Source organism: Acinonyx jubatus, chromosome B1 (genome assembly GCF_027475565.1).
Source record: "Acinonyx jubatus isolate Ajub_Pintada_27869175 chromosome B1, VMU_Ajub_asm_v1.0, whole genome shotgun sequence".
Lineage (NCBI taxonomy): Eukaryota > Metazoa > Chordata > Mammalia > Carnivora > Felidae > Acinonyx > Acinonyx jubatus.
The window spans coordinates 18697356-18712588 of NC_069382.1; positions in this window are offsets into that span (position 1 = coordinate 18697356).

The window sequence follows — 15233 nt, forward strand, 5'->3', positions numbered from 1 at the left end:
CTGGAAAACAGTGTGGAGGTTCCTCAAAAAATTAAAAATAGACCTACACTATGACCCAGCAGTAGCACTGCTAGGAATTTACACAAAGGATACAGGAGTACTGATGCATAGGGGCACTTGTACCCCAATGTTTATAGCAGCACTCTCAACAATAGCCAAATTGTGTGTGGAAAGAGCCTAAATGTCCATCAACTGATGAATGGATAAAGAAATTGTGGTTTATATACACAATGGAGTACTATGTGGCAGTGAGGAAAGAATGAAATATGGCCCTTTGTAGCAACGTGGATGGAACTAGAGAGTGTGATGCTAAGTGAAATAAGCCATACAGACAAAGACAGACACCATATGTTTTTACTCTTATGTGGATCCTGAGAAACTTAACAGAAACCCATGGGAGAGGGGAAGGAAAAAAAAAAGAGGTTAGAGTGGGAGAGAGCCAAAGCATAAGAGACTGTTAAAAACTGAGAACAAACTGAGGGTTGATGGGGGGTGGGAGAGAGGGTAGGGTAGGTGATGGGTATTGAAGAGGGCATCTTTTGGGATGAGCATTGGGTGTTGTATGGAAACCAATTTGAAAATAAATTTCATATATTGAAACATAAATAAATAAAAAAATAAAAAGGTCAATATACAAAAAAAAAAAACCCTCAAGAACGCAGGGATAGAAGGATCATACCTGGAGATCATAAAAGCCATATATGAACGACCCAATGCTAATATCATCTTCAATGGGGAAAAACTGAGAGATTTCCCCCTAAGGTCAGGAACAAGACAGGGATGTCCACTCTCGCCACTGTTATTCAACATAGTATTGGAAGTCTTAGCCTCTACAATCAGACAACACAAAGAAATAAAAGGCATCCAAATCGGCCAGGAGGAGGTCAAACTTTCACTCTTCACAGATGACATGATACTATATATGTATATGGAAAACCCAAAGATTCCACCAAAAAACTGCTAGAACTGATTCATGAATTCAGCAAAGCTGCACGATATAAAATCAATGTCCAGAAATCGGTTGCATTCCTATACACCAACGATGAAGGAATGGAAAGAGAAATCAAGGAATCGATCCCATTTACAGTTGCACAAAAGACCATAAAATACCTACGAATAAATCTAACCAAAGAGGTGAAAAATCTATACACTGAAAACTACAGAAAGCTTATGAAAGAAATTGAAGAAGATACAAAGAAATGGAAAAAGATTCCATGTTCCTGGATAGAAAGAACAAATATTGTTAAAATGTTGATACTACCCAAAGCAATCTACATATTCAATGCAATCCCTATCAAAGTAACACCAGCATTCTTCACAGAGCTAGAACAAATAATCCTAAAATTTTTATGGAACCAGAAAAGACCCCAAATAGCCAAAGCAACCTTGAAAAAGAAAACCAGAGCAGGAGGCATCACAATCCCAGACTTCAAGCTATACGACAAAGCTGTAATCATCAGGACAGTATGGTACTGGCACAAGAACAGACACTCAGATCAATGGAACAGAATAGAAAACCCAGAAATGGACCCCCAAACGTATGGCCAACTAATCTTTGACAAAGCAGGAAAGAATATCCAATGGACTAAAGACAGTCTCTTCAGCAAGTGGCATTGGGAAAACTGGACAGGGACACGCAGAAGAATGAACCTGGACCATTTTCTTACACCATACACAAAAATAAACTCAAAATGGATGAAAGACCTCAATGTAAGAAAGGAAGCCATCAAAATCCTTGAGGATAAAGCAGGCAAAAACCTCTTTGATCTTGCCCACAGCAACTTCTACTCAACACGTCTCCAGAGGCAAGGGAAACAAAAACAAAAATTAACTACTGGGACCTCATCAAAATAAGAAGCTTCTGCACAGTGAAGGAAACAATCAGCAACTAAACTAAAAAGCAAGCAACAGAAAGGGAGAAGTTATTTGCAAATGACATATTACATAAAGGGTTAGTATCCAAAATCTATTAAGAACTTATCAAACTCAACACCCAAAAAACAAATCATCCAGTGAAGAAATGGGCAAAAGACATGAATAGACACTTCTCCAAAGAAGACATCCAGATGGCCAACCGACACATGAAAAAAATGCTCCACATCACTCATCATCAGGGAAATAAAATCAAAACCACAACAAGATATCACCTTACACCTGTCAGAATGGCTAACATTGACAACTCAGGCAACCACAGATATTGGCAAGGATGCAGAGAAACAGGATCTCTTTTGCACTGTTGGTGAGAGGGCAAGCTGGTGCAGCCACTCTGGAAAACAGTGTGCAGGTTCCTCAAAAAACTAAAAATAGACTACCCTACGACCCAGCATTTGCACTACTAGGCATTTATCCTAGGGATATAGGTGTGCTGTTTCGAAGGGATACATGCACCCCCATGTTTATAGCAGCACTATCAACAATAGCCAAAGTATGTCAAGAGCCCAAATGTCCATCGAGAGATGAATGGATAAAGAAGAAGTGGTATACACACACACACACACACACACACACACACACACACACACACACAATGGAGTATTACTCAGCAATCAAAAGGAATGAAATCTTGCCATTTGCAACTACATGGATGGAACTGGAAGGTATTATGCTAAGTGAAATTAGTCAGAGAAAGACAAAAATCATATGACTTCACTCATATGAGGACTTTAAGAGAAAACAGATGAAAATAAGGGAAGGGAAACAAAAATAATATAAAAACAGGGAGGGGGACAAAACAGAAGAAATTCATAAATATGGAGAACAAACTGAGGGTTACAGGAAGGGTTGTGGGGGGTGGATGGGCTAAATGGGTAAGGGGCATTATGGAATCTACTCCTGAAATCATTGCTTCACTATATGCTAACTAACTTAGATGTAAATTTTAAAAAATAAAGAATAAATTTAAAAAAATGAAGCCAATGGAAAAACTATTAAAAACCTAATAACATCTAAGAAAAACATAAAATGGTGGTCTGTAAAAAATCAGTATCTATAGGCCATATTAACAATGACTCTTGATTTAACCAAAATAATATGATTTAACAGTACTGAGGCATGGGAAGAAGTGTTAAAAAAAGACAACTTCTCAAAAGAAGTTAATATTGATGTTTAAATTTATAATTGGTGTTATATGCATGTAAGTTAGAAATATGGAGTTACCACACCTTCAATATTCAAAACTATTTTAATTACTTTTTTAAGAATTTATGTCATACTGTGCTGCACCTCAGAATGGTAAATGGTTTTGCAAAAAGAAATATTCGGACTCATTTTTCCATTTATAGGAGAGGAACACATTTTCTTTTTCCTCTTGAATCACCACTCCATGATACAGCTGACTTTCACAGAAAATCATTCCCTAAAATTTTTCATCTGGTCAATTCTTTGTTAATAATGATGGAACATATGGTCCTAAGCCAGATGCACTACTAGTTCACGCTTTGCCAAAATACTTCCCTCCATCACGTAGGTTCCAGTTATCAAGGACATAAAAGTGAGCTCCTTCTCTGTATTACAGTCGAACAGTTGCATTCTACTGACTCATCTCTATCCTCAGTCAGACAAGACACTTTCGGATGACAACAAGAAGATAACAGATACCCACTGGGAGGACTAATAGATCTTTTTCCTGCATGTTTGGCTAATGAAAGTGACTGTCATAGAACTTTACTTAATTATAATAATTCAGATATGATGTGTAAGAGAGTTAAAAGTAAAGCATTAAGTAAAGCAGTAATTTAGCAATATTTAAAAATGTATTTTGATAAGAATAAATTATACATTTAAATATGCTTCACCAGAAGGCAAATTTTTCTAAAATGATGATTTGGCATATTTCACTAACATTTTTTTTTAATTTGAAAGATCAGAATTTGAAGATGTGGGATTTAAAACTAATACTGCTTTGAGTGTTTTTTTCATGCTGATATAATTTTCAGTTTCTGTTATAAGTGGCACTAAGAAGAATTAATAGATGTTGTATTCTTTCCTATAGTATTTAATTTCACTTAAAAGTGATGCAATAAAAGAAGTAAGGTGCTTTTCTCACTGCCTCTTGTTCTTTTTTGTTGCCAAGTTTTAAAGAAAAATTTGTATTTATATCTTACCTTGACTTTATTTTTATTTAAACAAGTATGATATATTCCTTTCATCCTAAAGAGCATGAAAAGCTCTTTGGGGAATATTTTCCTACATGTGGTAATAATGTCTCTACTTTATAAAAGTTATGGCCATGCAGCTTCATGGCTGTATTGAAATGGACAGGTGCATTGCTTGGTCGAGGGATGGGACAGATCAATAAAGACAAAAATTTGCCAATGAATTTATTTTTCATTTAAATTGTTTTGTAACAGTGCAATGGTTTTACCTTGTTTTAATGCATTTGTTTAAATTTTTCCCCTTGAAAGTGATGGCCTATACTGTCAAAGAAATTAAGTTGTTAAAATCAGGCATATGTGAGAAATAGTCATCTAGCTTAACTTATTAATGACCACCAGTGATTCATATATGGGAGGAAAAAGTTTTCCTAGATCCTCCTGAAGTTCCTGGCTGTGTCTGAACATGAAACTGACACAGACAGATTGCACAGGAGAAAAGCATATCAATTTCATTGGAATTTTACACCTAAAGTGCAGCCTTCACAAGAGAATGATGGCTATAAGGGGCCAGAGGAGGAAGGCGCTATCTCTTTCAGACAAAGAAACAGGGCATTTGTGAAGAGTTGATGAGAAAAAAAGGTTTGGCCTAAGGATGGTAAATGGTGAAGAAGTAATGAGGAAAGGGGAACAGTTCGTTTCACGAGGTTTGTGTGTACATATTTTTCAGCCCCCAATTCCCCATCACTGGTGATAAAAATGTTTTCATTCCATCTGGTACAGAGAGGGTACCTTTCACATGCAAGATTTATCTCTTACTTTCAGGGAAGAATAGCAAGAGGTTGGAAGGTCAGAGTGACCTTGCTTCTGCCATTTTCTCAAATTCCTTAAGATTTTGAATATGCCAAGGAGTTATATTGGGGTACTGTGTCCTGAAGCCCAATACAGCAAATGTGAAAATGCGTATTTCAATACGCATCACATCTGTAGAATCTAGAAGGATCTGTTTTAGCTGTTTTATAGGCTTTATTAGGATTCTGGCTACTATTAAACATGAGTTGTAAGAGGAAAGGGTAGAAGGAGACCTTACAAAACTAAAGTCTGGAGCTGTGGTGTCCAATTTGAGAGCTTTTAGCTACAGGTTGCTACTGAAAACGTGAATATGGCAAGTCTGAATTGAGATGGGCTCTAGGTACAAAATACACACCAGATTGCAGACTTAATATGGAAAAAAAAAGAAAGTAAATACCCCATCGATATTTTGTAAAAGAAATTGATTACATGTCAAGCTGATATTTTGGACACTTTGCATTAGATAAAAATATGTGATTAAAATTTGTTTCACCTCTTGATTTTTCTTTTTTAATGTGGCTATTAGAAAATTTTACATTGCATATATGGCTTGTATTATATTTCCAGTGGCCAACTCTGATGTATTGAGAAGTTATCAGACTCTGGATGTGTCTAGAATGTACGGGCAACAGATGGATTGCATATGGATTTTGAAAGTATGAAGTCAACAATAACTATAAAAGTTTTTTTTGGTCAGAGTGACTTGGAGGATGGAATTGACATTTTAAAATCAAGATTGGAAGAGTAAAAGGAACAAGTGTGGACAGCAAGGTTATGTTAAGCTTTGGATGTGTGAGGGGCAAAATACCACGAATGGGAAATCTGAAAAGAGAAGACTATATTTCATGCTAATCTCTAGTTCTTTTAGAAGTTGCCAATTAGAGAAGAGCAACTTGAATGTCCTTAATCTTCACTGGTTTGGGTACAAATAGGAGCATGTTAACACAAAATTTGTCTTGACCCCTCGTTTTAAGTCAGAGAAACTTCACATCACCCAATGTCCTCCCCAATTATGTTTGGCTGTGCATGCTTCTCTGTAAAGATGGTATGTTATTCTATCAAGTAAAAATGCTACTCTGCTGACCTGAGCCAAAGATGGCACTTCATGGGGTGTCTGGGTGGCTCAGTCAGTGAAGCATCTGACTTCGGCTCAGGTCATGATCTCATATTTCATGAGTTCAAGCCCCACCTCGGGCTCTGTGCTGACAGTTCAGAGTCTGGAGCCTGTCTCAGATTCCATGTCTCCCTCCTTCTCTCTGTTCCTCCCACACTCACACTCTGTCCCTCTCTCTCTCAAAAATAAATAAAGATTTAAAAAGAAAATAAAAGATGGCACTTAATGCCTAGGCTGTCATGGTCTATGGAACAGTGAGACAAACAGTGGGGCACTGTGTCATAATTCCAAAACAGCTCTTATAAAACAAAACAAAAAAATTGTTCTGTAAGACACAGTCAAAATCTCTTCACTGGTACTCAGAATTAGTATATTAGGACAAGTCTAATAACATTAGTAACAGGTCTATCACCATCCTGATGCATACTGTATTCATGCTCTCAAAAGTCTCTAAACAGAATTATACCTGTTCTCCAATTCCCGCCCCCATGTATATCAACACAAGGGAAGTACACATCATATAGGTGACCAGCCACCAGTGCAGCAAACAGCCAGATTCTAAATGCTAATATAAAGCTCAACTAAAACACTTTGTTATCATTGGTTGAAGGAATTTTCTCCTACTCCCTGATCCTCATCAATAGGAAGATTTGTCTTCAATGGAGGTCTTCTCTCTGTGGTTCTGTATTCCTTTTGCACAGAACCTGAACTTTGCAGCAGATAGAACTGAGTTTGAATGGGCTGAGAATTTGGAAAGCTATTTCAAATGTCTCAGATAACAAACCCAAGAAACTAGTATATAGACTCCATAAAGATAAATATATAACTCTCCATTTGGGTTTTTAATGTGTTAAGTTCTACTTTTGTTAACAAAAGTAAAAAAAAATACTTGTGACTATCACAAATGGTTTAGAATGCTTTGGCAGCAAATATATGAGCTACATTTCAATGCATGTGTGGTAGACTTTAAATGTAGCAAGATGTGTTATAATTGAATCTCTGATTTTGCTTCCTTGTCAACTCTGATTTAACAGTAAAGGAGCCTGCCAACTTCCAGTTAGCCTGGAAATTAAATTACCTGGAAGCTATTTTTCAGTGAGAAAAATTAGAATGCAAATAGCAGGCTAAATATTTGGTACACCAGACGCAATATTGTTTGAAATACTTACTCTTCAGTTTTCATGATATTGTAACTTATTTAAAATGTAATTTAAGAAAAATTGGCAAAAATATTTTAATTTTTCAGTTCACTAAATTTATATTAATATCATAACAAAACCCATGGATTTCTGAGGCAATTATTTGTTCATTAAAATACTTCAATAGGTGTTAGTTTATAGTTTTCTTACTAAACTTTCTAAACCATAAATTTACAATAAAAAGTTTTTAGGGGTGCCTGGGTCGCTCAGTTGGTTTAGCGTCCGACATAGGCTCAGGTCATGATCCTGCAGCTTGTGAGTTCGATCTCCATGTTGGGCTCTGGGCTGACAGGTCAGAGCCTGGAGCCTTCTTGGGATTCTGTGTCTCCCTCTCGCTGCCCCTCCCCAGCTCACACTCTGTCTCTCTCTCAAAAATAAATAAACATTAAAATTAAAAAAAAAGTTTTTAGAATCACCTGTCTTTATTTTTATGTAGTTTAAGTTTCTCATATTTAACAAAATCAACAAATATTAGTTAAAATAATTCAATTGGTTTTGTAAAAATCAATTCCTAAATGTGTGATAGAGAGAAATCATTTAACGTAGCATCATGCTAAATGTATACAAGAAAGTTAACAATTTCAGTTTTTTCAATGAAGACTATGTTAGTACGTGATTTTATTAATAGAGACTTTTTGTCACAATCTAAACTTTTGATAAAAATATATTACCTTTGTTTACATATGATGTTAAGATTTGGCAGTTTGCTTTTTTAAAAAATCTTTTAAATTTAAATCTGAGTTAGTTAACTTGTAGTGTAATAATGATTTCAGGAATAGAAGTTAGTGATTCATCACTTATATATGACACTCAGTACTCATCCCAACAAATGTCCTCCTTAATGCCCATCACCCATTTAGCCCATCCCCCCACCCACTACCCTTCCAGCAACCCTCAGTTTGTTCTCTGTATTTAAGAATCTCTTATGGTTTGTCTCTGTTTTTATTTTATTTTTGCTTCCCCTATATTCATCTGTTTTGTATCTTAAATTCCACATATGAGTGAAATCATATGATATTTGTCTTCCTCTGACTGACTTATTGCACTTAGTATAATATACTCTAATTCCACCCACATTTTTGCAAATGGGAAGATTTGCTTGGGATTCTCTCTCTCCCCCTCTCTCTGCCCCTCCTCTCCTTGTGCTCCTTCTTTCTCTCAAAATAATAAATAAACATTAAAAAAATAAAAGAAAGTGAAAGGATGGAAAAGTCTTTACTATGTAAATGGAAATGAAAGAAAGCGAGGGTAGCAATACTTATATCAGACAAAATAGTCTTTAAAACAAAGACTGTGACAAGAGACAAAGAAGGATATTCTGTAATCATAAAGGGAACAATCCAACAAGAAGTTATAACAATTATAAATATTGATGGACCCAACATGAGAGTACTCAAATACATGAAACAGCAATTAACAAATATACAAGAATTAACTGACAGTAATACAATAATAGTAGGGGAATTTAACACCTCATTTATAACAATGGATGGATCATCCAAACAGAAAATCAACAACAAAACAGTGGCTTTGAATGACATATTGGACCAGATGGATCTAACAGATGTATTATTTCATCCTAAAAAAGCAGAACACAATATTCAGAGATGCACACAGGAGGGTGACTGACTGGGCGGCTCAGTCAGTTAAGCATCTGACTTTGGTTCAGGTCATGATCTCACAGTTCATGAGTTTGAACCCCTCATCAGCCTCTCTGCTATCAGCACAGAGCCCCATTCTCTCTCTGACCCTCTCCCTCTGACTCTCAAAAATAAATAAACCTTAAAAAATATCTGCATGGAACATTCTCCAGAATAGACCACATGTTAGGTCACAAAACAAGTCTCAACAAATTCAAAGCATTCCAAGTCCTATCATTTATCTGTTCCAAACACAATGCTATAAAGCTAAAAACGAGCAAGAGAAAATCTGCAAGTAACAAATACCTGAAAGTTAAATAACCCGCTACTAAACAATGAATAGGTAAACCTACAAATCAAAGAGAAAATTTAAAAAAAATACATGGAGACAAATGAAAATGAAAACACAATGGTCCAGAATATTTGGAATGCAAAAAAAGCTGTTCCAAGAGAGAAGTGAATAGCAGTATAAGTCTAGCTCAAGAATCAAGAAAAATCTCAAATAAAGAACCTAACATTAACCTAAAGGAGGTAGAAAAAGGATAAACAAAACCCCAAACCAGTAGAATTAAGGAGATAATAAAGACTAACACAGAAAAAAAAGTGAAATAAAAAACTGAAAAAAAAAAAAACCCCAATAGAACAGATAAATAAAACCAGGAGCTGGTTCTTTGAAAAGATCAACAAACTTGAGAAACCTTTTGAGAGACTAATTTAAATTTTTTTTTAATGTTATTTATTTTTGAGACAGAGAGAGACAGAGTGTGAACAGGGGAAGGGCAGAGAGAGAGGGAGACACAGAATCTGAAACAGGCTCCAGGCTCTGAGCTGTCAGCACAGAGCCTGATGCGGGGCTTGAATTCACAGACCGTGAGATCATGACCTGAGCTGAAGTCGGACGCTTAACCGACTGAGCCACCCAGGCGCCCCAAGAGACTAATTTTAAAAAAAGGCCAGGGGGTGTGTGGAGAAAGGACTTAAACTCAGAAATCAAAGAGGATAAATAACAACCAATACCATAGAAATTCAAAGGATTATAAAAGAATATTATGAAAAATTATATGCCATCAAATTGTACAACCTAAAAAACAATGGAAAAAGTCTTAAAGACATATGACCTCCAAAACCATGTCAGAAACAAACAGAAAATGTGAACAAATTACCAGTAGTGAAATTGAATCAGTAATCAAAAAATCCCAACAAACAAAAGTCCAGGACTAGATGCTTCACAGGTGAATTCAACCAAACATTTAAAGAATAGTTAGTACCTATTCTTCTCAAATTAGTCCAAAAAATATAAAGGAAGTAAAGCTTCCAAATTCATTCAATGAGGCCAGTGTTATCCCGATACACAAACCAGATGAAGACATCACAAGAAAAGAGGACTAGAGGCCAATATCTCTGATGAACACAATGCAAAAATTCTCAATAAAATATTAGCAAACCAAATACAGCAGTACATTAAAAAAATCATTCACCACGATCAAGTGGGATTTATTACTAGATTGCAAAAGTGGTTCACAAATATTCACAAATCAATCAACAAGATACATAACATTAACAAGAGAAGGTATAAAAGCCATTTGATCATTTCACTAGATACAGAAAACATTTGACAAGATACAATACCCATTCATGATAAAAATCCTTAACAAAGAAGGTTTAGAGGAAACATTCCTCAACATAAAGAAGCCATATATGAACAACCTATGGCTAACATCATACTCAATGGTGAAAATCTGAGAGCTTTTCCCCCAAGATCAGGAACAAGAGAGGAATGTCCACTCTCACTGCTTTTATTCAACAAGCTACTGGAAGACCTAGTCACAGCAATCAGACAACAAAAAGAAATGAAGCGATCCAAATCAATAAGCAAGAAGTAAAAGTTTCACCATTTGCAGATGACATGAAATCCTAAAGACTCCGCCAAAACACTAATTCAGTAAGGTTGCAAGGTTACAAATCAATATTCAGATATCTGTTCCATATCTATACACTAATAACCAAGTAATAGAAAGAGAAATGTAGAACATAATCCCATTTACAACTGCACCAAAAGAATAAAATATCTAAAATAATCTTAAATGATGAAATGAAAGACCTATACTCTGGAAACTATAAAACAGTGATAAAAGAAATTGAAGATGACCAAACAAATGGAAAGATATTCCATGCTCCTGGACTAGAGGAACAAATACTGTTAAACTGCCCATACTATGTAGAAAAATGTACAGATTTAATACAATCCCTATCAAAATATCAACAGAATTTTTCACAGAACTACAACACATCATCCTAAAATTTATATGGAACCACGAAAGACCCCGAATAACCACAGCCATTTTGAAAAAGAAGAACAAAACTGGAGATAGCACAGTACCAGATTTCAAGATATACTACAGAGCTGTAGTAATCAAAACAGTACTGTACTGGCAGAAAAATAGACACATAGAACAATGGAAGAAAACTGAAAGCCCAGAAATAAACCCACAATTATATGATTAATTAACCTATGACAAAAGAAGTAGAATATGTAATGGGAAAAAGTCTCTTCAACAAAAGGTGTTGAGAAAACTGGACAGCAACATGTAAAAGAATGAAACTGAACTACGTTCTCACAGTATACACAAAAGTAAGCTCAAAATGAATTAAATACCTAAATATGAGATCTGAAATCATAAACATCCTAGAGAACATAGGTAGTAATGTCTTTGACATTGGCCACAGGAATGTATTTTTAGATATGTTTCCTGAAGAAAGGGAATAAAAAACAAAAATAAATGATTGGTATTACATCAAAATAAAAACTTCTGCAGAACAAAGGAAATAATCAGCAAAATAAATAGAGAATCTACTGAATAGAAGATATTTGCAAATGATGTATTTGATAAAGGTTTAGTATCCAAAATATATAAAGAATGTATACAACTCAACACCAAAAAAACCCTCCAAATAATCCTATTAAAAATTGGCAGAATACATAAACTGGTATTTCTCCAAAGACATACAGACATACATAAAGACTGACAGACACATGAAAGGATGCTCAATATCACTTATCATCAGGGAAATGAAAATCAAAACCATAATGAGATGTCCTCTCACATCTGTCAAAATGGCTTAAAGCAAAAGCACGAGAAACAACAAGTGCTGGCGAGGATATGGAAAAAAAGGAACCTTCATGCATCTGTCAGTGAGGATGCAAACTGGTTCAGCCACTGTGGAAAAGAAGATTCTCCAAAAAATAACAATAGAATCACAATATGAGCCAGTAATTCCACTACTGGGTATTTACCCAAAGAATACAAAAACACTAATTTGAAAAGACATACACACCCTGTGTTTACTGCAGCATGATTTACAAAAGCCAAATTATGGAAGCAGCCCAAGTGTCCACTGATGGATGAATGGATACAGAAGGGATGATATATATATGCAATGGAATATTAATCAGTCATAAAAAAGAATGATATCCTGCCATTAGTGACAACATGGATGGATGGAAAGGGTATAATGCTAAGTGAAATAAGTCAGTCAGAGAAAGACAAATACCATAGGATTTCACTGATACGTGGAATTTAAAACAAAACAAAACAGAACAAATTAACAACAAAAAGAGACAAAAACAAAAAAACAAAACCCAGACCCTGAACTATAGATAACAAACTGGTTTTTACTAGAGGGAAGGTGGGTGAGGGGGATAGGTGAAATAGGTGAAGGGGATTAAAAGTAAATTTATCATGATGAACACTGAGTAATGCATAGAATTGTTGAATCACTATATTATATACCTGAAGTATAAGACTATATGTTAATTATACTGAAGTTAAAAATAAAAAAAATAATGGCTTTAGAATAATAATTTATAAAATTGTGGACTCTTTTTAATTTCAATGATGTCTGTATAGTACCTCAATGATTCCTAAGCCCATTTTAGATATATTTAAAGAATATTGCCTGTTATTGACCGATCCCTATTTTAACTTTTATACACACACACACACACACACACACACACACACACACACTTCTAATTGGAAACTGTAATCATGGACATCTCAAACAGGATAACAAGAAATCTCTATTTTACTGTGTTATAGCCCAAATTCATTATGTTTATTTTCTATGATTCCATATTCAATTACAGTACTAGAAGCTAACATATTAAAGACTTAGCAGCTATGCAATCAGAATTCAAAAGTTCACACCTTTTAATCATATCTCTTGGATTTCAGTTTTAATCAAACTAATAAAGGAAAAGGGAAAATATTATGTTGACATTTTTTAAGGAAATGCAATAGCCTACAACTCAACTGAAAAGCCAAAGAACAAGCAAAGCACCCTCCATGCAATCAAAGTAAGTGCTACACAGTGCAGAACCATATGCATGCACCTCACTAATAGAAAACATTTCCTGCAACCACATTATTTTTTCATTACATGCAATTCTGTAATTACTTGGGTCTCCTAGAAGAAGATATTTTCCCTAGTAGTATGCAAAGAAAACAAAATGTTTAATAATGAGAAAGGGAACCTTATAAAACACAGCAATTAAATAGAGATATTCCAATAAACACCAAAAATAATGCATATTTAATATTTATAATTATCACTCAATGCATTAAAAATATGTCAGTCCTTGAAATGACTAATCTACTCAAACTGGACTGGTGGTCTCAGGTTCTCTTGATCTTAGCCAAAAGGCAGAGAAGTGATAGGCCTTGGGTTCATGAGACATTTGAGCTCTAACCAGCACCGATTTACTTGGCTGTAAGAAAGAGTACAAGACTGGAAACACAACATGGATGAAAATATCACAGCAGAGGTGTTAGCATTGTTAGGCCTGACTTCTAAATATCTTAGTAATTCCACGTTAGGACAAGTCGGGAAAAAAGGCTACTACAAAGATATGGAACAATGTAGTATGAAGTAGTGATAAGCTCTGGGTTGTGCAAAGCTGCTTCTTAATAGCTCTAGTTAATTGTTATTTGAAAAATAGTTGCAGCAATTAGGTACAGGTGATCTTGTTTGGATTCTCATTTATCTCGCATTTGGTATTAGTTTTTTGAGCTAGTGTTATAGGAAGGATTTGACAAAAATCCTTAGGCATCTGAGCTAGAGCAAAGGCCAAATACTCTGTTAGCCCTCTCCTTGACTCATATTCTGTGTTGATAGAATTGCAACAGGGGAGGAGTCTGCCTTGGCCCCAAAAGCGTTTCACAACGGGGCTGGAGATGAGAGTGTAGTAGGACTTGTCATCAGCCATTGAAACCTAGTCCTCCTAGTCACATGGGAATACCTTCATTTTCATTGAAATTTTGGTCACTGGATCAGGGAGGGGCCACTGCTGTGTTCTCCTTTACAAGACCTCAGTCACCTCCTGGCCTCTGAGCTCTCTGGTCCACATCTGTCCTCTCACAAATACAGAGGAAATCATTCTTCCGTTTCTCCATATCTTGCTACAGTCCAGAGAGTGTCCTAAGGGCAGACACAGGCCCTCCTGCCTGGACACGTTATTCTTTGTGCACTCGAACACTGCCGGCAACTGGAAGAACCTGGATTACCTCATGCTTTCCTAGAAGTGAAATATTTCCCATCTCCTTGGGATTTGTAAATCTACATGTGAGTTGTAGATATATCAAAGTATCATCTTTTTCTATTTGACTCTCTAGTTTCTGTCTTAATCAGTTGAATGTTAATATATATCTCCCTATTTCATAAATATTTTCGATATAGTTCTGAAAATATTAACTTTATTTTGAATAGCTTTCCTTTTTTATTTTTTAAGTTTATTTATTTTGAAGGGCACCTGGGTGGCTCCGTCAGTTAAGCGTCTGACTTCAGCTCAGGTCATGATCTCGTGGTTCGTGAGTTTGAGCCCCACCTCGGACTCAGTGTTGACAACTCAGAGCCGGGAGACTGCTTCACATTCTGTATCTCCCTCTCTCTCTCTGGCCCTCCTCTGCTCATGCTGTCTCTGTATGTCTGTCTCTCTCTCAAAAATAAACATTAACATTTTTTTTCAAGTTTATTTATTTTGAGAGAGCAATGGGGGAAGGGGCAGAGAGAGATGGAGAGAGAATCCCAAGCAGGCTCTGTGCTGTCAGGTCAGAGCCCAACGTTGGGCTCCATCTAACGAACCCATGAGATCATGACCTGAGCCGAAATAGAGTTGGATGCTCAATGCACTGAGCTACCCAGGCACCTCTAGAATAGCTTTTCTTGAAAAATTCTACCATAGCAATGCATACAATCAATTCAATCACTTCCCTACTGCTGGCCACTTATTTTTTCTTCACTTTTTCATTCATTATTGGAATTAACTTTTACATTTACA